The sequence below is a fragment of the Phocoena phocoena genome, chromosome 20 (assembly GCF_963924675.1).
Source record: "Phocoena phocoena chromosome 20, mPhoPho1.1, whole genome shotgun sequence".
Lineage (NCBI taxonomy): Eukaryota > Metazoa > Chordata > Mammalia > Artiodactyla > Phocoenidae > Phocoena > Phocoena phocoena.
This window is the reverse complement of record NC_089238.1, coordinates 5,647,247-5,675,205: the sequence shown is the minus strand read 5'-3', so window position 1 is coordinate 5,675,205 and position 27,959 is coordinate 5,647,247. Positions and strand designations below refer to the sequence as shown.

General features: G+C 40.3%; 1 pseudogene; it reads right to left on the bottom strand.

Moving 5' to 3' along the window:
- Positions 1–5,618: 5,618 nt before the first annotated feature.
- Positions 5,619–27,959, bottom strand: part of LOC136140962 (zinc finger protein 850-like) — a 397,037-nt pseudogene continuing 374,696 nt past the window's right edge.

Genomic DNA, 27,959 nt, shown 5'->3' with positions numbered 1-27,959 from the left:
GCCCATGCGTTTGTCCAGGTCCATCCAGATTCTGGAATCTGTCTACGAGGACAATAGTGGAGCAGTGTGAGTCTGAGTGCAAATGTGTGTGCAGAGAACAGACCACAGCTGAACAGTCTGAACATTAACCCTGAACTCTAGACATCAAAATTTCTCAACTCTGAGTCTAGTTCTCAGTGGTTTGAGTTGATGGAAAACCTAGTCTCCAATCTTGAAGGGAAAGAGCAGGAGGAAGAAAAGCAACCCTTACCCTCAGGCTGGACTCAGCCTCGGCAGTGTCCATTCCCCTTCCAGCCGAGTACCCACGACCATCTACTGCTGCTGTGTGGTCTCCGGTGTTACACCTTCCCCATCCCTCTCTCAGTCCAGGAAAGAGTCCAGCTGAGACAAAACTGTCCTGAGACCCAAGGGGAAACCTCTGTCCTGTCCAGTTCCTCAGCTGCTCTCTCCTCTTAGGCACTGTCTCCCAAACCTTGTTCAAGTCCGAGCCATAAGCAAACACTCACCAGGGTTTATCTCTGCTTTGGAAACGGGCAGCAGGACTGTGGCCGTCAGTAAATACGTGCCATGTAAGCCAAGGCGGTTATGTGTCTTGAGATCCCGAGTCCATCTCCCCCCAAATCTCTGCAGTTACCCTGTCACCTGTGAGGCACCGACACTCTCTGCAAAGGGATTGTGGTGTATCTGCAAAGAAGCGGTAAACGTTAGTCCCAAGCCAGCATCTGCAGGTCCCGGGGATTGAGACGGAATTAATTAAGAGCAGGTGCGGCTGAGGGGGAAACTCTCCTGAGTGCACTGCTGTGAACTGTGTGTGCGCGAGGGAGCGTGGGATAGACGGCACTCAGCGCTGTGCTGAGACAGCAAAGTGGATCCTCATCTCCGATTCCTGCCCCAAACCCACCCCCGGGGTCATGGGGATGAGATCTGTCACGTTCATACTGGACTCTGAGCTTCAGTGTTATAATAGGGAGAATAACTGACTCCATATTACATCTGTTTTTTACTTTAACTTTTGTGCTCTGTTGCCTGTGCTCAGTCATGCTGGCTCTGAACCTTTTGTTAAAAAAAAAAAAGAGGGCTTCCCTGGTGGCACAGTGGTTGAGAGTGCGCCTGCCGATGCAGGGGATACGGGTTCGTGCCCCGGTCCGGGAGGATCCCACGTGCCGCGGAGCGGCTGGGCCCGTGAGCCATGGCCGCTGAGCCTGCGCGTCTGGAGCCTGTGCTCCGCAACGGGAGAGGCCACGGCAGTGAGAGGCCCGCGTACCGCAAAACAAAAAAAAACAAAGAAAAACAAAAGAGGGCTTCCCTGGTGGCACAGTGGTTGAGAGTCCGCCTGCCGATGCAGGGGAGACGGGTTCGTGCCCCGGTCCGGGAAGATCCAACATGCCGCGGAGTGTCTGGGCCCGAGCCATGGCCGCCGAGCCTGCGCGTCCGGAGCCTGTGCTTCGCAACAGGGGAGGCCACAACAGTGAGAGGCCCGCGTACCGCAAAAAAAAAAAAAAAAAAAAAAAAAGAAGTTCATGCGTGTTCTTGGATGTTCAACAATGTTTATTTGCATCTTGGTACTTAAAAGACTTATTTATTGGAGGCGAACCATTATCTTTGTTATACTGAGCCTTCTCATTTAATAGACAATCTACTTCCTTTATTTTGGTCATCTTAAAGGTCTTTCAATAAAGTGATATAAATCTTTCAAATTCTCTCATAATTTTTATTGTGAATAGAGAACTTTTCAAAAGTGTTCTGATTATCGCTAGTGCCTAGCACTCCACTGAAGTTGCAAGCAAGCATCTAGAGAATTCTACTAGATTCCTTTTATTTTTTTTTCTTGAAGTATAGTTGATTTACAATGTTGAGTTAATTTCTGCTGTACAGCAAATTGATTCAGTTATATATACATATATATATATACATACATACATATATATACACATTCTTTTTTTATGTTCTTTTCCATTATGGTTTATGACAGGATATTGAATATAGTTCCCTGTGCTATACGGTGGACTCTCATTATTTTACATGGTTGTCTGTGGGTTCTCCTCTTTCCACAAAGGCAATCACATCATCTGCAAATAATGACGTTTGTTTCCAATTTTAAACACTTTAGTTGTTATTACTGTCATGCTGTGCTGGTTAAGACCTCCAGCAGCGTGTTAAGCAGGAATAGAGGCAGCAGACTTGTACCTCAGTGGTGAACAACTAGGGAACGTCTTCAAACTTTCATCATTAAATATGATGTTAGCTGTAAAGTTCTGGTAGCTAATATCTATTAAGTTAAAGAAGACATATTTGGGCTTCCCTGGTGGCGCAGTGGTTGAGAGTCTGCCTGCCAATGCAGGGGACACGGGTTCGTGCCCTGGTCCGGGAAGATCCCACATGCCGCGGAGCGGCTGGACCCTTGAGCCATGGCCGCTGAGCCTGCGCGTCCGGAGCCTGTGCTCCGCAACGGGAGAGGCCACAGCAGTGAGAGGCCCGCGTACCGCAAAAAAAAAAAAAAAAAAAAGATATATTTACACCGGTTTTGCTGAGCAGGTTTTTTTTTTTGTAAGCAACTTGATTTTTATCTGCATTTTGAGTGCAAAGTTTCTTGCAATGTTATTCTTTTCAAATATACTTTTATTGATGTAAAAATTCACAAAATATAAAATTAACCATTTCAAAGTATACAATTCTGTGACCACTTACTCTATTGACAATGTTATGCAACCACCTCCTCTATCTAGTTCCAAAACATTTTCATTATTCTAAAAGAAAACTACATATCCATTAATCATTCAGTCTCAATTTCTCCTTCCCCCCAGGTCCTGGTAACCACCAATTTGCTTTATGTCTCTATAGATTTACCTATTCTGCACATTTCATATAAATAGAAATACAATATGTGATCTCTTGTGTCTGGCTTCTTTCACTCAGTGTACTGTTTTTGAGGCTTATTCATGTTATAATGTATATCGATACTTCACTTGTATAGGTGATTAATATTCCATTACACATATATGTGTATGTATAGGTACATGTATATACACATACCACATTTTGTTTTTCCAATAACCCACTGCTGGGCATCTGAGTTGTTTCCACCTTCTGGCTATTGTGAATAGTGCTGCTATGAATAACGTTATGCAAGTATTTAAGTACCTGTTTTCAATTTCATTGGGTATATACCCAAGAGTGGAATTCCTGGGTCATATAGTAATTCTATATTTAACTTTTTAGAGGGACCACCAACTTTTTTTTCCATAGCAACGGAACCATTTTATATGCCAGCAATGTGCAAGAGTTCCAATTTCTGCAATTATTCTTAATATTAGAAAAATACCAGGCATTTTAGGAAATGCTAAGAGGAAAGGAAATGTTTGTAGTGCCCAAGGACATGTTATAATAATGATTCCAAAGTTCCTGTTTGACACAGCAGTGGAAATACAATGCACTTGAACTCACCACACATAACCCTGTCTTCTTCCCTCCTTCAGTCTCATGTGCTGCTTGTTTTTTAGTATTTTATATACATCTTTGGATATTTCAAAAATAAGGCTCTAGAAAAATGTAGGCTTCAAGAAGTGATGTATCATCACAGTTGGCAGAAATACTAAAAAAGACAGTAAAAATAAGGGCAACAAACTTATGTGGTGTAATTCTTTAGACTTATTAATGAGTCAAATTACATATTAAATTTTGATTTATAAGGAAATAGAACATTTCTATTTATATTAGATTATATTACTCAACATTCTATGCCTATGCTGGAAATTTATTAAACTCTAAAAATTACATTCTTCATGTAATTCCAAAAATAAAAATAAAATTAAATACATAAAGTCCATTTTATGTAGTATATAGTTTACAACATAACTCTTACAAACCTTGTTCGAAATCCAACTGATCCTTATGTTCTGTTTTTTTTCTATATTCAAACAGCATTGTATTTGCAGTGAAAATACCTAATATTTGTAGTAGAATATTCTCTGGAATCCTTTCTAAAACAATTATATTAAACCCTTAGAAAATTATTTCATTCTATAGTTTCCAGATTTTACTTAATTACTCAAATCTAGAATGCCACCAAATGTGGAAAAGCCCTAACAATGAAATGATGACATTCCATCAACTGTAACATGCATCACAGTTTAAGATACAGTCAGATGTGAAGAAATAAAACCATGAAATGCAAAAATAAAATATAATTTATCACTGATGCTTTTGCCACATTCATAAAGTCTCTGTGTGGAGCAAATTGTTTCTGTTTTCAAGAGCTCATGGTGCTTAATGATAGCCAGTCCTCCATAGGAAGCATTTTTAGTGACTATAATCACAGTTTTTCTATAATGTATGAGTTTACTGAAGTAGAAGTTTACTGGAGTAGAATAGAAATATCATTCCTTAAGGATTTTTTTTTTTTTTAGATGGTAGGGGTAGGAGTTTATTAATTTATTTTTGCTGTGTTGGGTCTTCGTTTCTGTGCGAGGGCTTTCTCTACTTGTGGCAAGTGGGGGCCACTCTTCATCTCAGTGCGCGGGCCTCTCACTATCGCGGCCTCTCTTGTTGCGGAGCACAGGCTCCAGACGCGCAGGCTCAGTAGTTGTGGCGCACGGGCTTAGTTGCTCCGTGGTATGTAGGATCTTCCCAGACCAGGGCTCGAACCTGTGTCCCCTGCATCGGCAGGCAGATTCTCAACCACTGTGCCACCAGGGAGGCCCTCCTTAAGGATTTTATAACTTCATTGAATCTAGAAATTATCCCCCTGAGAATGGAGTCTTTCTGCTATATGAGTTAGTGGGCAATTAAGGAGCTCTGAATTGTAAATAAAGCATTTTGACAATCACTGAAATTCGTACCCTTTTGTGGCCAAAGGCAGACTTTAACTATATCCACTGGACTCTCTCCTGAATTAAGTAACTGGTGTTTAATATGTCACTTTCAAAAGCTTTCCACATTCCTTGTTTCAAAAAGATTTATCTCTTATATGAATCTGTGGATGATTAGCGAGCTTTGACATCTATGTGAAGGATGTACTACATTAACAAGGCTTTCCTCCTATCTGGGTTTGTTGATGTAAGGAAGACATGCATTATCGGAAGATATGCATTAAGACTACCACATTCACTGCACCTACAGGATCTCTCTCCTGTACAAGATGTACAAAGAGTTTTGAGTTTCTAGGGAATACTGTCATTATCACAACGTTCCTGAAATTTCTATTTTTATGTACAATGAGATGTAATTTTTCTTATCTTGGCTGCATTCACTGCAACTGTAGGGTCCCTCTCCTGAATGAATACCATAATGTCTAACAAATATGACTTGAAAAAGAATAATTTCCCACTTTCCCTGCATCCATAGGTTTTTACCTCCTAAATGCATAGGCTGTGACTTTCAAATAAAGTCTTTTGACAATTGCTGCCTTTATAATGTTTCTTTTTTGGTGAGATTCCCTATGGTATAATGAGGAGATGTCTTCAGGTGGAAGGTGTACAACTTTCATTCCATATATAAGGTTTCTTTCCTACAGGAGTTCCAAAAGGGTCTATATAATCAGAGCGTTCATAGGCATTTCTATTTTGTATGAGTTCTCCGAGTAGATAAGATTAATCAAAAGAGATTTCTCACATTCCCAGTCATTGCAGAGAGGATTTTCCTCTATGCTGAGTTTGCTGATGATTAGCGAGGGCTGATTTCCGAAAGAAGGCTTTCTGACATTCATTGCACCTATAGGGTCTCTCTCCTGTGTGAGTTCTCTGGTGACCAATGAGAGTTGACAAAATAGCAAACGCTTTCTTACAATTGCAGCATTCATATGGTCTCTCTCCTGTATGAATTCTCTGATGTACAGTAAGATAGGATTTAGCTGCGAAAGCTTTGTCACATACACTACATTTGAACGGTTTCTCACCTGTATGGGTTCTCTGATGTATAATGAGAGTTGACTTACAGGACAGAACCTTCCCACATTCACTGCATCCGTATGACTTTACCCCAGAATGACAATTTTGTAGATGGTTAGTGAGACCTGACTTCCGGATGAAAGCTTGTTGACATTCATTACATCCATACGGTCTCTCTCCTGTATGAATTCTCTCATGTACAATGAGATGTGCCTTTGATGTGAAGGCTTTATCACATGCACTGCATTTGAAGGGTTTCTCACCTGTATGGCTTCTCCGATGTATAATGAGAGTTGACTTAGAGGACAAAACCTTCCCACATTCACTGCATTCATGGGATTTCCCTACTGCATGATGAGTTTTCTTATGATTACTGAGATCTGACTTCTGGATGAAGGCTTGTGGACATTCACTGCATCCATATGGTCTCTCTCCTGTGTGAATTCGCTGATGAATCAGGAGCTGAGCCTTTTTTGAGAAGGCTTTCTCACAATCTGAGCATTCATATGTTTTCTCTCCTGTGTGAGTTCTCTGATGTACAGTGAGATGTGTCCTAACCATGAAGGCTTTATCACATACTCTGCATCTGAAAGGTCTCTCTCCTGAATGAGTCCTCTGATGTAAAATGAGTTTTGACCTCCAAGGAAAAGCTTTCCCACATTTGTTGCATCCATAGGATGTCCCTTCTCTGTGACGGGTTTTCTGATGATAGATTAGTGCTGACTTTGTAATGAAGACTTTCTGACGTTGATTGCATCCATATGTTTTCTCTCCTGTGTGAGTTTCCTGATGAGTGATTAGCTTTAACTTACTGGGAAAGGCTCTCTTACAATCACAGCATTCATGGGGTTTCTTTCCTGCATGAGTTCTCCAAGGCATGGTCATGAGTGGTTTACAAGTATTCACTGCACTTTTGTTGCATCCATATAGTTTCTTGCCTAAAGAAGTTGAGTCATAATTAGCAAGCTCTGACGTCTAGATTAAAGCCAGAGTACCCACGGAAGAATGAGCAAGACAGCAAAAGAAGGTTTCTTTTTTATCATTTACTATAAAAAATATTAGTGAGACAATCAGTAGAATCTGAATAAACTCTGTAGATTGGATAATAGTTCTGTAACAATATTAATATTCTGATTTTGATAACTGTATTGTTTATGTTTTTAAAATGACCTTGTTTCTAGGAAATACACACTTAGGTATTTAGGGGTAAAGAGTTCAGGAAAACAATATGTACCTCTGTGTGTGTGTGTGTGTGTGTGTGTGTGTAATGACAGACTATGATAAATCAAATGTGGTTAAATTACCACTTACGGATATCTGCAAAAACAATGTGCATAAAATTTGTGTATAATCTTGGGATTTCACATTAAGTCTAAACCATTTAGAAATAAATATTTTCAAAAAAAAATAAAGGAAGACATTTACATAAAACTATATAGGAGGATTACTCATAAAGGCCTGAATGCAGAATGAATAAATTATTTTATACTCACACAATGGCATCTGGCACAGTACTCTGGTATTCTTGATCTAAATGCTCATTATACAGTGTGCTGATTGTAAAAATTAACTATGTTATACTTCAAATATTTTTATACAGAGAAGTAAACAAAAATATAGTCAGTAGTCAGGAAACGCTCACGTATATATAGGAGGACCCTGGAAGGAATTTGGATATTATACTAATAGTAACAGGATGCCATTCAAGGTAATAGTAGGAGACAGATGTACTAGTTTTCACTTTAAAAATGTCATCCTGGACTTCCTTGGTGGTGCAGTGGTTAAGAATCTACCTGCCAATGCAGGGGACACGGGTTCGATCCCTGATCCAGGAAGATCTCACATGTGGTGAGCAACTAAGCCTGTGAGCCACAACTACTGAAGCCTGCACACCTAGAGCCCGTGCTCCACAACAAGAGAAGCCACCACAATGAGAAGCCCATAGGCTTCACTCACCGTAACTAGAGAAAGCCCGTGCACAGCAACAAAGAAGCAATGCAGCCAAAATAAATAAATAAATAAGTAAATAAAATTAAAATTCACCTTTAAAAAAAAAGTCATCCTTGGGCTTCCATGGTGGCGCAGTGGTTGAGAGTCCACCTGCTGATGCAGGGGACACGGGTTCGTGCTCCGGTCCGGGAAGATCCCACATGCCGCGGAACGGCTGGGCCCGTGAGCCATGGCCGCTGAGCCTGCGCGTCCGGAGCCTGTGCTCCTTAACGGGAGAGGCCACAACAGTGAGAGGCCCGTGTACCGCTTAAAAAAAAAAAAAAAAAAAAAAAAAAAAAAGTCATCCTTCACGTATCTGTATCACAAGGTTTTAAATCTTGTGACATAAATACTTTTTTAGGTCTGTGGACTGTGGTTGTGAAAATTGGTAATGATCTGCTATGTCATATAGCATTTTTTTAAGATTATACGTTAGATCTTTCTCTCTACCCTTCCACTTGAAGACTGTTCTTTCTGTATGATGGTTTATCTTCTCATACCCCTTTTTTTCTTTCCAAGTAACTGTCAAAACCTTATGTCTTTAAAAATCCAGATGTTTCTGAAGTTTATGTTCATGACCTTTGGGGGAGAGTAGCCCGAAACACTGACTTTCCTTACTTACTATTTATAAATAAATAAAAATAGTAAAAATTTAAAAATCATCTGGTTATTATGTGGAGAATAGAGAGAAATAAGATTAAAGAAGTGAGAGTATCTTCAAGTAAACTATAAAAATTTTGGCAAAAAATACTGGATATTGAGGCTTGAGTGAAAACAATAGTTACAGGAAAGAGTGGAGGCCCTCAGGATATAATAAGGGGACAGGAAGATCAGACTTGGTAATGGATTAAATTTGTGGTGTGAGTGAAAAGAGGAACGAAAAGTGACATGAATTTGAGATAGATATTAGGTCTCCAAGTGCAGAAAGGAAGTATCCAGGTGACTATATGAGGATAAGGGAAGGTTTGGCCTGTAGACAGAAATTTGGGGGTCATCAGCATATATATAGTATTGTAAAGGCCATGAAATTTAATGAAATTACACTGCTAACAAATAATAGAAATAGACAAAGATGAGGCTTTATGCTTTCCAACTCTGAAGACTTTAGAAGATGCCCAGAGCATGGAGAAAGTCCATCCATCAGACACAACCAATGACTACTAAGGAAAGATGCCAACTAAAGTCTTGAAAAAATATCTGGGGGAAGCAGGTTAAAACAAAGGACCCTCAGCTTCTCACCTCAAGTGTAGTTATCCTATCCTACTGATTCTTTCTTCTCTAATTAATTCTGAAAGCAATAGCCAATGAACCTTCCCAAAGATTCAATATCATACTTAGAGACCACCACTGTGGTCAACATTCCCACCTTCTAGCTTGCTCTGATACATTCTCACATGGCCCACAGAAAGCCACCTAAACAGTGGACCAAATCTCCTTACCCCAGGATAAAAGCTGTTGCTGTATTAACTGGAAGAATTGTTACATTTGACCAGGTAAAAGAAGTGAAAACAAGAGATGTGGAGAAAACAGGAACTGACATTGCCAAAGAGGAAGCAGAAGAAAAGTCTGGATGCTGCAAAGAAAATAATGTTCTACTGAACACTGAAACAAACCAAAAGAGAGAAAAAGAGGCACATCTCCCTTGAAACAGCAAGCAAGAGAGCCTTGCCAATGATTTAGGTATTTGTAATGACCTTCGGAGTTTTAGCCTTGTTAAACACATATGGAAGGGTCAACACTTCATGGCTAAGTACTTTACTTTCAAGGTCTCCCATCTTGCTGCTTCTCAGTTGCTCACTCACTTGAAAAGTACTGACACTGCATTCATCTTCTACTCTCCATGGCTCTTTTCCAGGTTTGAAATTAAGGATTATATCTGCTTTGGTAGCCTGATAGCTTGTTCATGGGCAGTGACAAAGACTTGGACACTTACAATTGGACTTCGTGGGGGACGTCTAGGAAGAGTACAGAATGTTTCAGGAATGGACACACTTTGACCTTGGCATATTAAAAATCTAATGAAGGTGAAAGCACGTTAATTTCCACCTGGGGACAGAAGAGGGTCTGAGAATCTATTGTCTACAAACTCAAATTCAGTATCTTGAGGCGCTTTGAAAGCTAGGGCAACTGAAAAAGGAAGGGCTATTATTGGCTGTGTGCTCCAAATGATAGGGCAATCATCTTTAACTAGTGTCACAGGTTACTAGAATTCTCCAACAACACATCCTGGTACAGGTTCTTCTGAGCAGAACCTAGTGTCTATCACTCCTCCCAGGTAAAGTCCACAGAAATATACTCAAATGATACTAATTCCTGTAGTTATTACACATTCTTCTTCCAATGTGTGGTGACAATTGCTGTGAGAAAAAGACCTACAGGTATATGTTCTGGCTGTTTTCACCGTTACAAAGGCTATATCTCTGTGTCATAGTTCTCACCAGTCATTATGGAAAGAAGTAAAATGCCATTTTATCTATCTTGCAATTGAACACTTAATTTTCAACTAATCCAGTAAATCAGAAGTTTTTGAAAGGCATATTCACTATATCCTGCAGGTAAAATATCCCTAAAACAGTAATCTCTGTAAAATATTTTTAACATATATTTAAAAGGTGGAGAAGAACTAAGTGCTCATTTAACACAGCAAAAATCTGTCCTCAAGGAGCTTTAATCCTGAACACTTTTCAACAGATAGAACAATAGAATCAGATATGAAATGACTACACATGCAGGAATTATCAGCTCAGAATATTATGAATATTTATTTATTTATTTAGCGGTACACGGGCCTCTCACTGTTGTGGCCTCTCCTGCTGCGGAGCACAGGCTCCGGACGCGCAGGCTCAGCGGCCATGGCTCACGGGTCCAGCCGTTCCGCGGTACGTGGGATCCTCCCAGACTGGGGCACAAACCCGTGTCCCCTGCATCAGCAGGCAGACTCTCAACCACTGCGCCACCAGGGAAGCCCATGAATGTTTAATATAAAGCTTTAATATATTGAGAAATAAGATATCTAAAATATGGGGAAGGAATAAGATATTATTAAAATGACCATTTAGATATATATAAACCAGCAGAAAAGTTTAAAAATAAAATAGTTGATCCTCATTATTCGTGGATTTATTGTGAATTCACCTACCTGCTAAAATTTCTTTCTGACTCAAAATCAATAATCACGGCACTTTCATGAACATTTGCAGACACGCATAGAATAGTTTGAGCAATGAATAATTTGAGTTGCCCTGAACAAAATGATGTTCTGCCTTATTTCAGCTCTGCTATTGTAAACAAATGTCCTTTTCGTTGTCTACTTAGTGTCACGTTTTTCACATTTTTAAACTTTTTTTTTGGTAATTTTGTTGTTTAAAATGGCCCCCAAGCACAGTGCTCAAGTACTGTCTAGTGTTTTTAAGTGCAAGAAGGCAGTGATGTACCTTTTTGAGCAAATATATGTGTTAGATAAGCTTTGTTCAGGCAAGAGTTATAGTGAGTTTAATGTTAAGAAATGAATGATACATATTAAATAAGGTGTCTTTAAGCAGAAACACACATAAAACGAGGTTATCCATTGATTGACTGACACAAATGTTGTAACCAGCGGCTTGCAGAAACCTAGTCCATAATCCCCCTAGGAGCAATGTTCAATATTTGCTAATTCAGTGTTCACAGTGATTTTATAGAATGTAAGCACAGTGAATAACAAGAATCAACTGGATACGGTAACTAAAATTAGAGACCAATTGACAAACTAATAGCCATATAGATACGGCTGAAGAATTAGTATACTCGAATAAAGAATGCAAAGAGACAAAGTATATGAAAGAGAGGGTGAGAAATACTGGAGGTGAGTTCTAAAATTTAAATGGATGTACAAAAGACTTGAATAGCCAGGGCAACCTTGAAGAAGAAAAAAACTGGAGGGCATAACCCTACCAGATTTCAGGGACTTATTTCAGTAAAAACCTACTGTAATTAGACAGTGTTGTATTATTAGTACAAGGATAGTAAATACAACAATGGAACAAAATACAAAGATCCTGGAAAAAGATTCAGTGTACACTACCATCTAGTTTATGACACGATGCCAACGTAATTCAGTGGGAATAAAGAACAGTCTTTTCAATAAACTGTACTAGTTCAACTGGATAACAATATGGAGAGAAAAAGAAGGAACTTTCATCCCATGCCTCACACACAGGGAAAAATAAATTCAAAATGGATCACAGATCTAAATATAAATAGTAAAATATTTAAATTTCTAGGGGAAAACTTACATGACTATCATGAGATATGCAAAGATTTCATAAACAAGATGCAAAAAGCACGAACTAGGCAGGGAAATACTGACAATATTGGGTTATTAGCGGGCAAGACAGATCTTTACCAATTCTCACAACCATGGTCCACTTTAAAAACATCATTCTGTGTGTGCTTGTCAGTTATACTGGTAAGATCTTATGTAACATAAATGTAGCCTACCACTGGCTGTAGGCAAAGTTTATCACTTTAATTGCTCGTATTAGAAAAAAGGGAAAGGTGTAAAATCAATAATCTAATTCTCACTTTACAAGGCGAGGGGGAAAAAAAACCAACTTGAACCTTAAGTAGAATAAAAAAACTTAAACTGCTATATAAGGTTACTAAATTTGGTACATCTATAGCAAGACTGATTAAGAAAAAAGAGAGAAGACAAATTAAAACAAAGTGATGAAAAACTAATCAACACTACAACTCCTAAAGGCATTACAAGGACAACTTGGTTTCTATTTTTTAATGACAAAGCATATTTACACACATCATAGTGAAACTGCTGAAAACCAAAGACAAAAAGTAAATCTTGAAAACAGCTAGAGAAAAAAAAGACACATCAGATACAAGGAAAGAGTAATATGAATGATTGTTGACTTCTCACCAGAAACAATTCTGGGAGGCCAGAAGATACTAGATTCACACTTTTTAAATGATAGAGAAGCATTGTCAATTTAGAATTCTATCTCCAGGGAAAATATTATCTAAAAATGACTGTGAAATAAAGACATTTTAAAATAAACAAAATCTGAGAGAATTCACTACCAAAAGACCTGCAGAATCCCACAGTGAATTATAATTTCTATAATCCACTTGATGCAACCTTCTTGAGCATATGTAGTATTTATAATAGCTGTTTTAACATCATTTTCTGCTAATTCTATCACCCGTGTCATTTCTGGGTCTCATTTATTTGTTTCTCATTTATACTTTATTCCTCTTTTTAATTTCTTTCATTTTTTATTGGTTTTAAATTTTTTGTTTTTTTTCTTTAAATTTTTTTCCTTTTTTTTTCTGGGTCTCTATCAACTTTCCTTCAGGTTTGTGGGTGCTATTTTCCTGCTTCTTGGCATACCAGGGTAGGTTCTAATTAGATTTCAGACTTTGTGAATTTTACATTACTGGTTGATGGACTGCTTCCTATTCCTTTTGAATACTACTGGGCTTTGTCCTGGGAAGCAGTAAGTTACTTAGAAACAGTTTTTTTTTTTAGTGGTTTGCATTATGCTTTGGTAAGAGAGTTCAGAGGAGCCTTTACTCTAGATCCAATTTGAGCCACCCACTGAGACAATGCTCTTCTGAAGTTCAACTGTGAGTCTCCAAATGTTAAGGAGGTGTTTCCATTCCAGTTGGTGGAAACACAAATTATTCCCAACTTTGTGCAAGCTCCAAGGATGGTTCAGCCTGTTCATTTCCAGTGGTTCTTTCTCCAGCCTAGGGAGTTTCTTCACATATATGTGCCTATTACAACTTAAAAACTTGTGGAGGAACTCTAGAATTCTGACCTAGAAATTGCCCTCCTATTGCCCCTCCCCTGAGCTACTCAAACAAATAATCTAAAAACAATACTCACCATAGCCCTGCTTCTAATCTCATTATTGGCAATTAGCCTGGCCTATGAACGAACTCAAAAAGGACTAGAATGAGGGCTTCCCTGATGGTGCAGTGGTTGAGAGTCCGCCTGCCGATGCAGGGGACATGGGCTTGTGCCCCAGTCTGGGAAGATCCCACATGCCATGGAGTGGCTGGGCCCGTGAGCCATAGCTGCTGAGCCTGTGCGTCCGGAGCCTGTGGTCCACAACGGGAGAGTCCACAACAGTGAGAGGCCCGCGTACCACGAAAAAAAAAAAAAAAAAAGGACTAGAATGAACTGAATATTGTATTTAGTTTAAAACAAATGATTTTGACTCATTAGACTATGACTAAATTCATAATTACCAAGTGCCTTTAGTATATATAATTATTATAGCTTTCACAGTATCTCTTGTAGGACTGCTAGAACTCTGGAACTCTCTCACTCTCTGGGCACAGCTCTCTCCTCTCCTGTCATCTGCCCCATGGATTGATTTCAGCCACACTGAATTCCACTAACTCTAAACTCTGTCTCAATTCAAGGAGACTGAGATCTTTTGGGGCTCCTCCTCCCTATGCTGTAGAATGGAAACTCTCTCCAGGCAGTAGCCTGGGGGGCAATCATAAGGCTTACTTCATTTGTTTTCTTTCTCTCAGAGATAGCTGTTCTGAGCTCCCTATTATCCAACATCTGAAGAAGTCCATTCACGTATTTTGTCTTTTCTTGTTATTTAAGGTGGGACGATATATACATCATACTGTTGAAGAAAAAGGTGTTTTTGGAGTTGGCTGTGAAAAATACTGGTCAGGATTTAGGTTCACTATGATATATGTGGATATATTAATTTGTGCAATTTCAGAATAGATACAAACGTATGTTTGGTAGTATTTCTAGCAGCATAAATCTCATATTCCTTTAGGACATTTAAGAGTTCTTTTCCAGTGCTGAGAATTTGATTTATACATTTCAAGAGCATTCCACGGTGTTCACATCTAACAATCAGTGTAAGATTCTCTGATTAAAGAAAAAATGTTAATTACTTAGATCATAATTACTTTAGATAATTATTTCTCTGGAAACATGTTTTTCCAAATTTACTTAAGGGCTAGGTAGGAATTTATCAAAGTGTAAATTCTCTGAAATCTAATGTTTTTGTGGTAGGCAAAATAATGGCAAATCCCAAAGGTGTTCATGTCCTAATTCCTAGAAACTGTAAATATGTTACATTGCATGGTAAAGGGGAATTAAGGTAGAAGATGGAATTAAGTTATTTTAGGACCATATAAATTGTTTCTAGAGTTTTAAAGGTTCACAGAGAGAAACCTCAGAATGGATTGTACCCAGAGCCTATCAACACTAGATTTAGAAGATGAAATTTGGCACTCCTGAGCTGATCAGTTTTAGGTTAGGTTTTGGATTCTGAGTTGATCCTGTAATGGGCTGAGACATCTGGAGATGCTGGGATAGGATGAATCCATTTGCATGCAGGATAGACACGAATCACTGGGCGCCCAAGGGTGGCCTCTGGTAGGTAGAATGATGGCCTCCCAAAGATGTCTACACCCTTATGTCTAGGACCTGTGAACATGTTATATTATAAGGCAAAGGGGATACAAGGTAGTAGATGGAGTTAAAGCTGCTAATTAACTGACTTTAAGATAGGAGATTATCCTGGATTATCTGGGTGGGCCCAATGTAATCACAAGCATTCTTAAACGTGGAAGGAGGAGACAGAAGAATGAGTGTTGGAGGGATGAAAGAGTTGACCAGCCATTGCTGGCTCTGAGGAAGGAAAGGGGCCGCAAGCCATGGAATTTGGGCAGCTTCTAGAAGCTGGAAAAGCAAAGAAACAGATTCTCCTCTAGAGCCTCCAAGAAGAAATGCAACCCTGTGAACAACCTTGCTTTTGGCCCAGAGATGCATTCTGGACTTGAGCTCCAGGATAATAAATTGTGCTGTTATGAGACGCTGAGTTTGTGACAACTGGTTACAGCAGCCATAAGAAACTAATATAGCTGTCCTTCTACATTCATTATATTCTTAGGTTTTCACTGCACAATGCAATTCCTGGTGTCCAAGAAGATTTCCTTTATTTACAAAAGTCTTTCCCACTTTCCAAGGTAAAACTGTGATACATGACTTAGTTTGGTGATAGAATTTCCATTTTTTATTGCCTTTGGGGGATTTTTCTTCTCTATGAGTGCTCCCACATTTTACTAAACATGTCTTCCACCTTCAGTGCCTCTAGAGTTGTCTTTCTATGCTCCTCTGACAAGTGATAAGGTACAATTTATCATAAAAACCCATCACACTCTAAGGTTTTGGTCCTGTGGGAATTCTTTGATATCAACTGCAATATCACCTCTAGGAAAAGACTTCCCCACAGGAGCTGCATTTCTGCCCAATGTGATCTCACTGATATTTACTAAGCCTAACTTCTCACAGAGGTGTTCTCCACAACCACCCCATCCACAGCATTTCTGTCCTAAGCAAGCTCTGACACATAATGAATGTGGGGAGGATTCTTGCTCAAGACTTTTTCCCATCTCAGGTATCTGAGGATTTTTTTTTCCTACACAGTATCTGTAACATATAAGACATAACTTATTACTGAAGGGGTTGTCGCATTCACTGTATTTGCAAGGCTTAATCCCTGTGTAAATTCCCGATTTTCTACTGAGGCTTGACTTCTTGGAAAAGGCTGGTCCACAATCACTACATTTCTGTCCCCTAGGAACTCGCTGATGTTTAATAAGGGCTGGGTTCCCATAAAAGACATTTCCACAGGCACTGCGTTCATAGGGTTTTGCTCCTGTATGAGTTCACTCATGAATAAAGAGCTATGACTCACTGAGGAAGATTTCTCCAGCTTTGGGGAATCCACAGCTTTCTCTCTTGTATGAGTTTTCTTATGTTTGGTGAGGACTGACATGTGGGCAAAGGCTTTGCCACATTCACTGCAGGCATATGGTCTCTCTCCGGTGTGAGTCCGGTGGTGCTGAATGAGCTCTGACTTGCTTCTGAAGGCTTTTCCACAATCACTGCATTCATATGGTTTCTCTCCTGTATGAATTCTCTGATGCTTGGTAAGGTCTGACTTAAAAAAGAACGTTTTTCCACATTCCCTGCATTCGTAAGGCTTCTCTCCTGTGTGAAGTCTCTGATGTGCAATGGCGTATGAGTTCTGGGAAAAGGCTTTCCCACACACACTGCAACCATATAATTTCTCTCCAGTATGAGAGCGCTGATGTCTCTTGAGCCGGCACTTCCGGCTGAAGGCTTTTCCACATTCACTGCATCCGTAGGGTTTCTCTCCTGTATGAGTTCGCTGATGGACCATGAGCTGTGACTTCCTGGAAAAGGCTTTCCCACATTCATTACATTCATGGGGTTTCTCTCCTGTATGAGTTCTCTGATGTTCAGTGAGCTGAATCTTCCTCAAGAATTTTTTCCCACATTCATTGCATCCATGGGGTTTCTCTCCTCTTTCAGTTCTCTGATGTCTAACGAGCTCTGCCTTCCTGGAGAAGGCTTTCCCGCACTCACTGCATGTATGTGGTTTCTTTCCTGGATAAATTTTTTGATGGTCATCGAGCTGTGACTTAGTGCTACTGGGTTTCGCACAGCCATGGTATTTAATTCTGGTAAGAGTTCTATTATGCTGGAGGTAGAGAGATGATTTCCCATATCCACTGAACTCATCAGAATCCTTTCCTGCATATCTTCTATTCTCAATAACAAAACCTAAAGGTGATTTCAAACTTTTACAGTGTGGGCCAAAATTATTGTATCTTTGTGTTAAAGGAACAAGACTTTTGCATAAATCGAAATTATTTCCAAGTGCATAACTTTGCTGACATCTTTCCAAAGTTTTAATCCCGTTTTGGTTTTCTGGGTGCCATTGCATAGGGTGAATCTCCCATATTTCTTCTAGGAAAAAGAACAATGAAAACATCCATGATAATTTTAGGGGGTAAAAAAGGTACAAAAATGCCATGGTTTGGGCTAGCTCTGATAAGATCCCAGTCTAAGAGAAATGTCCACTATGGAAATGTATCCTATGCTCTGTGAAAAATGACAGTATTGCATGCTGCAACTAAGGAGCTTGTGAGCTGCAACTAAGGAGCCCTCCTGTTGCATCTAAGATCTGGTGTAACTAAATAAATAAATAAACATATATATATATATACATATATATATATGTATATGTATATTGTGTGTGTGTGTGTGTGTGTGTGTGTGTGTGTGTGTGGTCTGCGGGCCTCTCACTGTTGTGGGCTCTCCCGTTGTGGAACACAGGCTCTGGATGCACAGGCTCAGCGGCCATGACTCACGGGCCCAGCCGCTCCGCGGCATGTGGGATCTTCCCAGACCAGAGCATGAACCTGTGTCCCCTGCATCAACAGGTGGACTCTCAACCACTGCGCCACCAGGGAAGCCCATAAATAAATATTTTTAAAAAAGAGACAATATTATAAAACAGTAAAAGGAAAAACAGCTGTTTTAGAAACAAAGTTGGGCAGTCTACAATGAATAAATATAGTGTGGGCTGCTTTCCAAATAGAACCTCGCAAAATGGGGACAGAAGTAGAAATAGAACCACACTGTGACTGGAATACAAAAAAAGAAGATGGAAGGGATGGATCCATCCATCCAACGAACACTGAATGGGTTGGTGTTTGGGAATATACTAGAATATTAGAATAATATATTAGAATATTAGAATTAGTATGTTACTACAGTTTGACTAATATATTCTGTCTCCATGGAGCTGTCATTCTAGTAACAAAAGAGAAAGAGAGCAAGAATCAAGAGGTAATCAAAGTAGTAAGAAAATTATAGAACATGAAAAATGGTATGAAGGAGGTGATAGAGTAGTGGAAGGCCAATCTTAGACAAAGTAGTCATCCCCGAGAGAAAAAAAAGTTAAGCTGACATCACAGGACTAGAATGAGCAATGTTATGCAAATAACTACATGAAGACTATTCCAAGAGGAAACAGGCAATGCAAAAACTCAAAGGCAAAAACACCTTAGGCATGATAGAGAAACATAAGGGAGGCTGGCATACTTGGACTATCCTGAGCTTGAGGGAAGTAGAAATAGATAAGTTTGGAAAGGTCTGTAGAATTGAGAGTGTATAGATCTTGTAAACTGTTAAAAAATTGGATTTTATGCTAAGAACAATAGCAGGAAGCAACCAAAAAATTTTTGACAGAAGTACAACAGGTTTTGAATTGATATTTCCAAAAGGTCACATGACTCATAGGAAGAATGAATTGGAGAAATAAAATTGTTGAGAAAACACACAGGAGGCTATGGTAGAGTTCCAGCAAGAGATAACAGTAGCCTCAGCATGGATGACTACCAAGGAGATGAAAAAATGTACAAAAACAAATTATGCATGATGGAAGAAGAAAAGATAAGTATAGAGGAAGGAAAGCTAAGACTCACCATCACAATGAACTCTGGAGGTAGAAAAGGGAAGAATCAAGGACAGGGCCTCAAGATGCGGCTGAAGCATCTGTTTAGGAGCTGGTGCCATTTAATAAGACGAGGAAGAATAAAGACATAGGTTTGGCATCTGTGGGATATCAAGTGCTCCATTTTGAGGTACACATCAGGTTTGAGATGACTAATACACACTCAAGAGAAAATTTGATGTACTTGGCTGGATCTATGAGTGTGGAGAAAGTTTTAGACTTAAGATAAGAATTTTAAGTCATGAGTATACAAATATTATTTAAATATCTGGACTGCATGAAACTAAATGAGATAATTTAAGAAGAATGAGTAGAGAAAGGGGAGGGCCCAGGACAAGGGCATTCCTAGTTTTAGAGTTTGGGGAGAGGAATACACAGAGAACATGAAAAGTCCATCCAGAGACATCAAACCGTATCTATGCTGATCAAATAAGCAACATGGGTTTTAGTAACAAAGGGTTACAACTGGAAAATCAGAATCAGAATCAGGATCTACAGAGTGCGATCCAAGAGTACTGAGGTAAAATATTCAATAATCGCCTTGTTACTAAATCGTTCCCCTCTCATTCTGACTGCACACCAAAATGAAACTTTTCTAAGACATCAATCACTTATTTAATAGTAATATTGTAGATAATACTCCAATTTTCTATTAGGTATGATACAACCTCACATGATCTAATATATCCAGACACACATATAACCATCTGAAATTTAAAAATAAGTCCTTGGGCCATCTACCCACATCCCATGTACTGACTGGTGGAAATACCACCTTCTTCAATCATAATGTAACTGTATATAGAGCTGCCCCATAAAAATTTCTGCAGTGATGGAAATATTCTATATCTGTGGTTTCCAATATGGTAGCCACTAGCCATGTATGGCTGTTGAGCACTTGAATGTGGCTAGAGTTGACTACAGAAATAAATTTGTAATTTTACTGAATGTTAATTAAATTTAATTAAATGTTAAATTTAAGTAGCCCACATGTGGCCAGTGCCCAACACACTGGACAGCACAGGTATAGACCATCATATCCTATATTTGCCATTATAATATGTTTAATATACTCATCTCCAAATTTTCTACTTTCCACTAATGCCAGATTCTTCCTTGATCTCTGTTCCTACATCATCTCTGTCACCCGCCAATGAAGAGATTCTGAAGAATCATTCCCATCCAGGATGAAGAAAATATTCATTGTCCTTACCTTCCACTCATCCTAGAACTCCAAGCTATATTTTCCCATTGTTACAATTTTACCACCTAGCTATCAAGAAAGACTCTCTAGAACTAGCCAAAAAAGACAAGACAAAACCAAAATCACACTTTCTAAGCCAATTATTAACATAAAACCCAGAGTAATCAGCCATTTCTTTGCAGACAGTCTCCTATAGGCCAATCTATTAAGAATCTCCCACACTGCTTTCCTCATTTCCATCTCCAAAGTCTTCTTTTTACATTATTACTGACCCACAAGGCCTTCTGTCAACATTTTTACTTAAAACCCAGCTCTCTTTCTTGCAGAAATTATTTTATTATGCTTTCAAAAAGAAGCACACGTTATCCTCTCAGCAACACTTTATCAAAGCTCAGTTTTCTCTGATTTTGTAAATCAATCCTTGTCTATACCTCATAATAAAATGCTAAAAATTTTAGAATTTTATGCACCTACATCAACCCTTTCCAACAGATTTTTACACTTGTCTTTTATTTCATCTGCATCTCCCTCAGAGCACATTAGAATTGTGGTTCTTCAATAACAGGGATCAAAGCAGAATTGCCTGGCAAGCCTTTCAAATACCTCATAGGCTCTGGTCACTCCCCACACCTAGCAAACCAGAAGCCGAACCTCAAGAGACAGAGCCTGTATTTGGAAAAGGCTCCCACATAGTTCACACACATCCCTGATGAAAAGCAAAATTAAAACCAAAATGCAACCAAACCAAACCTGTCTTGGGGATTCCCTGGTGGTCCAGTGGTTAGGACTCCACGCTTTCACTGCCCAGGGTGCGGGTTCAACCCTTGGTTGGGTACCTAAGATCCGGCAAGCCATGCACCCAGGGGCAGGGTGGGGGACCACCAAACCTGCTTTCATGAAAGATGTGATAAATGGATGCAAGTGATACTGTCAGTGAATTATTCTGTGGTTACGCTAAGTAAGGAAGAATAAGATACAGACCCTTTCCTCTATATGGAAAAAGCCTCATACCAACAGTAAAACAATACAATAAAATATACGATCAGGACTGAGTTAGTGCGGTATAGATATGAAAACAGATGGGAAGTCAGGAAAGAGGGAGTTTTGAGTGTGCACTTGAATTTCACAGACAGAAAAAGAGAACTCAGAGTGAAAGAAGGCGGCATCCGGATGTAAAAATGCAATATAATCAAATGCGTAGATGCCAGTCTTCGGGTTATTTGACATAATCTGTGGCATTCGGTAAAATAGATCACTTCCTCCTCTTTGGAGTAATTTTGTCACTTGTTTCCAGGACATCTTCTGACCCTGTTTCTACCACAGCCCAATGCTTTTCTTTTTATTTGGCTGGGTTCTTATCTTCTCAACTTCAAAAAATAAATGTGGACCTCTTGTTTTCTCAACCAACTCTCACTCTTCATGTTTTCTCATCAAGTCCCACTGCTTTCATGCCCCCTATCCACAGAGGAATACAACCAGAACCTCAAAGGGAACTAAAAGAAAAACTGAAATCAACCTATATATGTAGGAATTGGAACAAAGCAAGTCTATATCATCATGGCCATCAGGGGACCTGAGAGGGTGGAATTTCCAAAATGCATTTTGAAAACAAAATTCAATAGGAACAGCAGAGACCTTCAGAAATATAGAGCAGAGTAAATAGGAAAGACTCAGGGTAACTCAAAGGTGACCGGGCACCAGGGTGTAGAGCAGGGAGAACCTAAATAAAATGCACATGGAGGAAAAGGATTCGCCAGGAGGAAAAGTGATCTCATTCCTGAAGGTGAAGGAAAAAGGATTTCACAGGACGGATATCTTGGGTGCAGGCAAAATATAGAATGAGAGGGCAGATCAGACTATAGAAAGAGAGGTGGGAATACCTGTTAAGAGTGCAGAGAGGTTAAATCTTCCGTATATACGAATACACACTCTGATGGTGAAGACATTATCTGGCAGAAAGGAGGGTTCTGGTTTCACATACAGGAAGTAGTACATCATAGGGCAGAGGCCCTGGTGCCTGGCAACGCACAGATGATTAGAGCGCAGGTCATATATTAGCAGGAGTCAATGTGGGACTCTCCAGCAGAGAACAGAAATCTTAGGCCTTAAGAATGAATTCAACTTTTAATAGAAGATGAAAAAAAACGAAAAAAAACAGAATCTGAAAGCTTGGGAAGCAGAGGGTGAATTAGTAGACAGAGGTGTCCTGGGATACGAGGGGTGTGTGGTTTTCAGATGAATGAAGCTGAGGTGGATTGTCACGGAATGATATTAATCAGCCCTTTCAAAAGGGATGGGGATATTGCAGAGGTAGGGAGCAGAGCTAAGTGCAAAGCAATGTGAACAGGTCGTGAGATGTATCTCATAGCAGGTAAGGTGAAGAACAGGAAGTGAGGCCCCTGCAGACAAAGAAAAGGAGATGGCACGAGGGGGCATGCTGGGAGGAATGGAACCAGGTTAAGACCTCAGGGTCCTGGATGAGACAAACTGCAGTCAGATCCAGAAAGCTGAAAAAAAAGAAGACATCATCCTTTAGTGGCAGGCAAAGAAGAACAGCCCTGACAAAGAACATGCAGGACTTCCCTGGCGTTCCAGTGGTTGAGACTCCAAGCTTCCACTGCAGGGGGCACGGGCTAGAACGCTGGGAGGGGAACTAAGATCCCACATGCTGCACAGCATGGCCAAATAAAAAAAGAACATGCAGAAAGGTGTTAGGTTTATGGGCCACAAACTGGTGTAAGGAAAGTTCTCTAGACAGCATTTCAGAAGTATCGACCCTTCACTGACCAACTGGAATTTCCATGTCGTTTCTCCCCATCTTGGTTGCCACTCACTCACCTGGACAGGTTTGACTCTGGCCTGCTCCCTCTACCCTCCATGGGGGCTCTCCTTGTTCCAACTGGAAGAGTGAATCTGGTTTGGGAGTCTGATATCCTGTAAATAGGAAATCACGGAACGCTTGGCACCGCGCATTTGAGCCTGGGGAAACTACGAAAACTGGAGACAGTTCTATTTCAAGGACCGCACCCTTCATACTTTGGTAAAGTAAAAACCTTTAACTCGGAAAGGGAAAGAATACACTCTAGAACATATGATGCTTTAGTCCAAACCATGAAATATTCCAGGAACCCTACAGATTTCACTGAATGAGAAAGAAAAGGCAGCTATGACGCTGCCTGTTGGGCTGTACCCTGCAGGCCTACAAGACCGTACTTGCCCAGCTTCAAAACTGAAGAAAGAGCCTGGAGTCAGCGACAGAGACATCAATGGTTTCATGGATGGGGGAGCTTATGTGTCTGAAGCAAGGTCCTGGAGTGACACCCCACCGTGTGCGGTAGATGGCGGGCAGGACGTGGCGGCAGTCTTCGCTGGGGGTGTGTTACCAGTTATAGGGGAAACTGACGTCAGGTTGGCTCATTGGTTACCAGGGAAACCAGCAGAAGGGCAGGTTCCTCACCACCCCTATGATAGCCTATCAGAGTAGAGATGTTCTGATCTAAAGCTAGAGAGATCAGTAGCTGGGGCCTGGAGCAAGGATGCATGAAGGTCAGTCACGTGAGTTCAGGAGAAGCAGGCACTTGTCAAGCAGGGGATGGACAGAGAGCAAGAGAACAGCCACCTTGGGCGGCCTGACCATACACTGCCCTTACCTACTGACACTAGGTTGCAGTAGTTCTCCAACATGACATTTCTGTACAGGTCCTTCTGAGATGGGTCCAGTAACTGCCACTCTTCCCAGGTGAAACGTACAGCCACGTCCTCAAATGACAAAGATGCCTGCAATAACAAATTCCAGTGCAATCCGAGGTGGAATAATATGATATGGAGAATAGGGACAGGAGCACGTTCTGCTCATCTTTCCCATGATAAATTATGTGCACTGTGAATGTGACTATTTCACATACCATAGACCATGTGTCTTAGTCCGCCTGGGTTGCTATAACAAAATACCACAGGCTGGGTAGCTTATAAAAACAAAACTATTGGGACTTCCCTGGTAGTCCAGTGGTTAAGACTCCACGTTCCCAATGCAGGGGGCCTGGGTTTGATTCATGGTCAGGGAACTAGATACTGCATGCCTCAACTAAGAGCCCACATGCCACACCTAAAGATCCCGCATGCCCCAATGACAGCTCCCGCAGGCCTCACTGAAGATCCTGCACGTGGCAACGAGGATCCCACATGCCGCAACTAAGACCCAGCTCAGCCAAATAAATAATAAATAAATATTTAAAAATATATATTTCTCACAGTTATGGAGGCTGGGAAGTTCTAGATCAAGGTGAATGCATGGCTGCATTCTGGTGAGGGCCTGCTTCCTGGTTTGTAGTGGGCACCTTCTCACTGTGTTCTCACATGGAAGGGCAAGGGATCTCTGTGCATTCTCTCTTATAAGGACACTAATCCCATTCGTGAAGGCCTCACCCTCATAACCTACACACCTCTCAAAGGTGCCACCTCCTAATACCATCATCTTTGGGTGTTTAAGATTTCAACATATGATTTTGGGGGGAACACAAACATTCAAACCACTGCCCCATGGAATTCTACAAATTAGTCCTTTCCAGCCTAAAAAAGTACTAAAATAATATTTTCATAGAAATAAAAAACACTGTGCAGTAAGAATGTCTTTGTTTATAAGTATGAAAAACCTATCAATAATTTAGATATCCATCAGAGGCAGACAGGGTACGCTATACCTCCATGCTACGAAATACTAGGCAAACATTAAAATCAATGAGGTAGACTTATTTTTCATTTTTAAATTTATTTATTCAATTTATTCATTTTTGGCTTGTGCCTTCGTTGCTGCGCGCGGGCTTTCTCTAGTTGTCGTGAGTGGGGGCTACTCTTCGTTGTGGTGCACGTGCTTCACATTGCAGTTGCTTCTCTTGTTGTGGAGCACGGGCTGTAGGTGTGCAGGCTTCAGTAGTTGTGGCACGTGGGCTCAGTAGTTGTGGCACACGGGCTTAGCTGCTCTGCAGCATGTGGGATCTTCCTGGACCAGGGATCGAACCCGTCTCCCCTGCACTGGCAGGTGGATTCTTAACCACTGTGCCACCAGGTAAGTCCTCAATGAGGTAGTTTTAAATATACTGGTACCAATGACCTTCAATGAAAAAAATCAAGTCCCCAAATAGTATATACAGTATGATCCCAGACATGTGAAAAATCTTAATAATATATTCAGCTATATATGTATAAGGACACATTTCAGGCTGCTGCCAGAAATGATGATCTCCCAAGCCTGGAACCTTTTTCTTCTATTACTGAAATGTTCCTTCTTCTTATTCTATTAAAGTAAATGTAGATATATTTTACCACACATCAATTATAGAAAGACACTGGTGGGAGACCCAAACTATTAATATTTGTTAAACTTTGGGTTGGGAGTTTGGCAAGAAAAGGTAAAACGGGATATTCTATTTTGGTGCAGATACCTCTATGTGCTTGAATCTCTTGCATGCAAATGTAGCCATGTATCATTTGAATAATTAAAATACAAAGACCAAACCAAGAATAATTGACTCTGACTTCATTTTTTGAACCTAGGGTTAAGAAGAAATAAAGGGAGAATTTTCGTCAATATCTGTTACACCAAGTTGCTCGCGAAGAATGGAACTGTCAGCTGTCTCCTGCCAAATCAATAACAAAAATCTGGTTGAGAGAATTCTTCTTCATGGAGGACAACTCAAAGGTCAAGCAGCCCATTAATTCTATTGGATAATCCAGGCTTTATTCCTGCGTAAAGTCAGACTATTAGAAGGCTCTATTGTCAAGGCACATTGCTTTAGAAGAATTTTGTCCAATTCAATTCTGCTCTGGCATGCCTAGTCCGAGGAACACGATTAAGAAAACGCCAGAGGAAACATCTTAGGCCTTTATTACAAAACTGATAATGAGAATTCTGTCTATCACAAAACGTCTCTGAAGAGCTAGCAAAAGAAATTTCTTAAGATTGAAGAGCAGACTTCGCTGGTGGTGCGGTGGTTAAGAACCCGTCTGCCGATGCAGGGGACACAGGTTTGATTCCTGGTCCGGGAAGATCCCACATGCCATGGAGCAAACAAGCCTGTGCATCACAACTACTGAGCCTGCGCTCTATAGCACGTGAGCCACAACTACTGAGCCCACATGCCACAACTACTGGAACCCACACACCTAGAGCCCGTGCTCTGCAACAAGAGAAGTCACCACAATGAGAAGCCCATGCACCACAATGAAGAGTAGACCCCGCTCGCTGCAACTAGAGAAAGCCTGTGCGTAGCAACCAAGACCCAATGCAGCCAAAAATAAATAAATTTATTTATTAAAAAAAAAAAATTGAAGAGTGGTGAAATGTGTACTTCCCCTAAAGAACTGGTGTGTCTTCTCCTCACAGACAATGCAAATCATGTAACGTTTCACATTTTTCCTGTTATAATGGCTGCCAAGAAAAGTAGACTCAAGTTCAAAACTAAGGCAACCCGAGGGTCTTACACAGTCACCTACCTATGCTCCAACATTAAGAACTTTGTACGAACCCTAGAGCCCTCATATCTTGCTTCTGAACTTGCCTTGATTTTAAGATTACAGGCTAAATTTATTTTCCAACAGATCCTGATTTTCATCAACATATACTGTTCTAATTTCACCAAACTTTTTTAGAAGCATCCACAAGTCCACCGGGAAACAAAGGATAAAATCAATAAAACAAACCTCACCTGGACCTTGATCATCTTCTCCAGTTCTTAAGAAAGGGCGTGTCGGGAATTCCCTGGCAGTCCAGTGGTTAGGACTCTTGTGCTTTCACTGCCAAGGGTGTGAGTTCAATCCTTTGTCGGGGAACTAAGATCCCACAAGCCGAGCGGCTCGGCCAAAAAAAAAAAAAAAAAAGGCATGTAACTCTAGGGTGTGTTCTGGTGTTCTGTCTTCTGTCTCTGTGGGCCTGCCTGGAAGTTGTGGTCAGAGATCTCAGGTCAGGCTGCTGCCAGAAATGATGATCTCCCAAGCCTGGAACCTTCTTCTTCTATTACTGAAATGTTCCTTCTTCTTCTTCTATTACTAGAACCTGTGAATTCAAGAGCAAATTCAATGATTGAGCCTGGGACCACAGCTCTCTCTCCCTTGCTATGTGGACTCACACTAAGAGAAGGGGCCCCAATATTTCATGTCTCTTTAACCCTCTGAAAGCTTTTACATCATGGGGCTGTGCCTCACAGGAAGATATGGAATGGGCGAGAGGGATGCCTTTTATTTTCGTAAAGTTGGAAGAGAGTGAATGTGTAAGAGGAGATGGGAAACAAAAACCAGCTCATGGTCTTGTCACATAGATCCATTTCAGAAAAGATAAAGTACAAAAATGGTGACTCTATAAACAACAAGGTCCTACTGTATAGCACAGGGAACTATATTCAATATCCTACGATAAACCATACTGGAAAAGAATACCAAAAAACCGGAATGTATATATATGTATGGCTGGATCACTTTGCCGTACAGTCGAAATTAACACAATATTGTAAAACAACTATACTT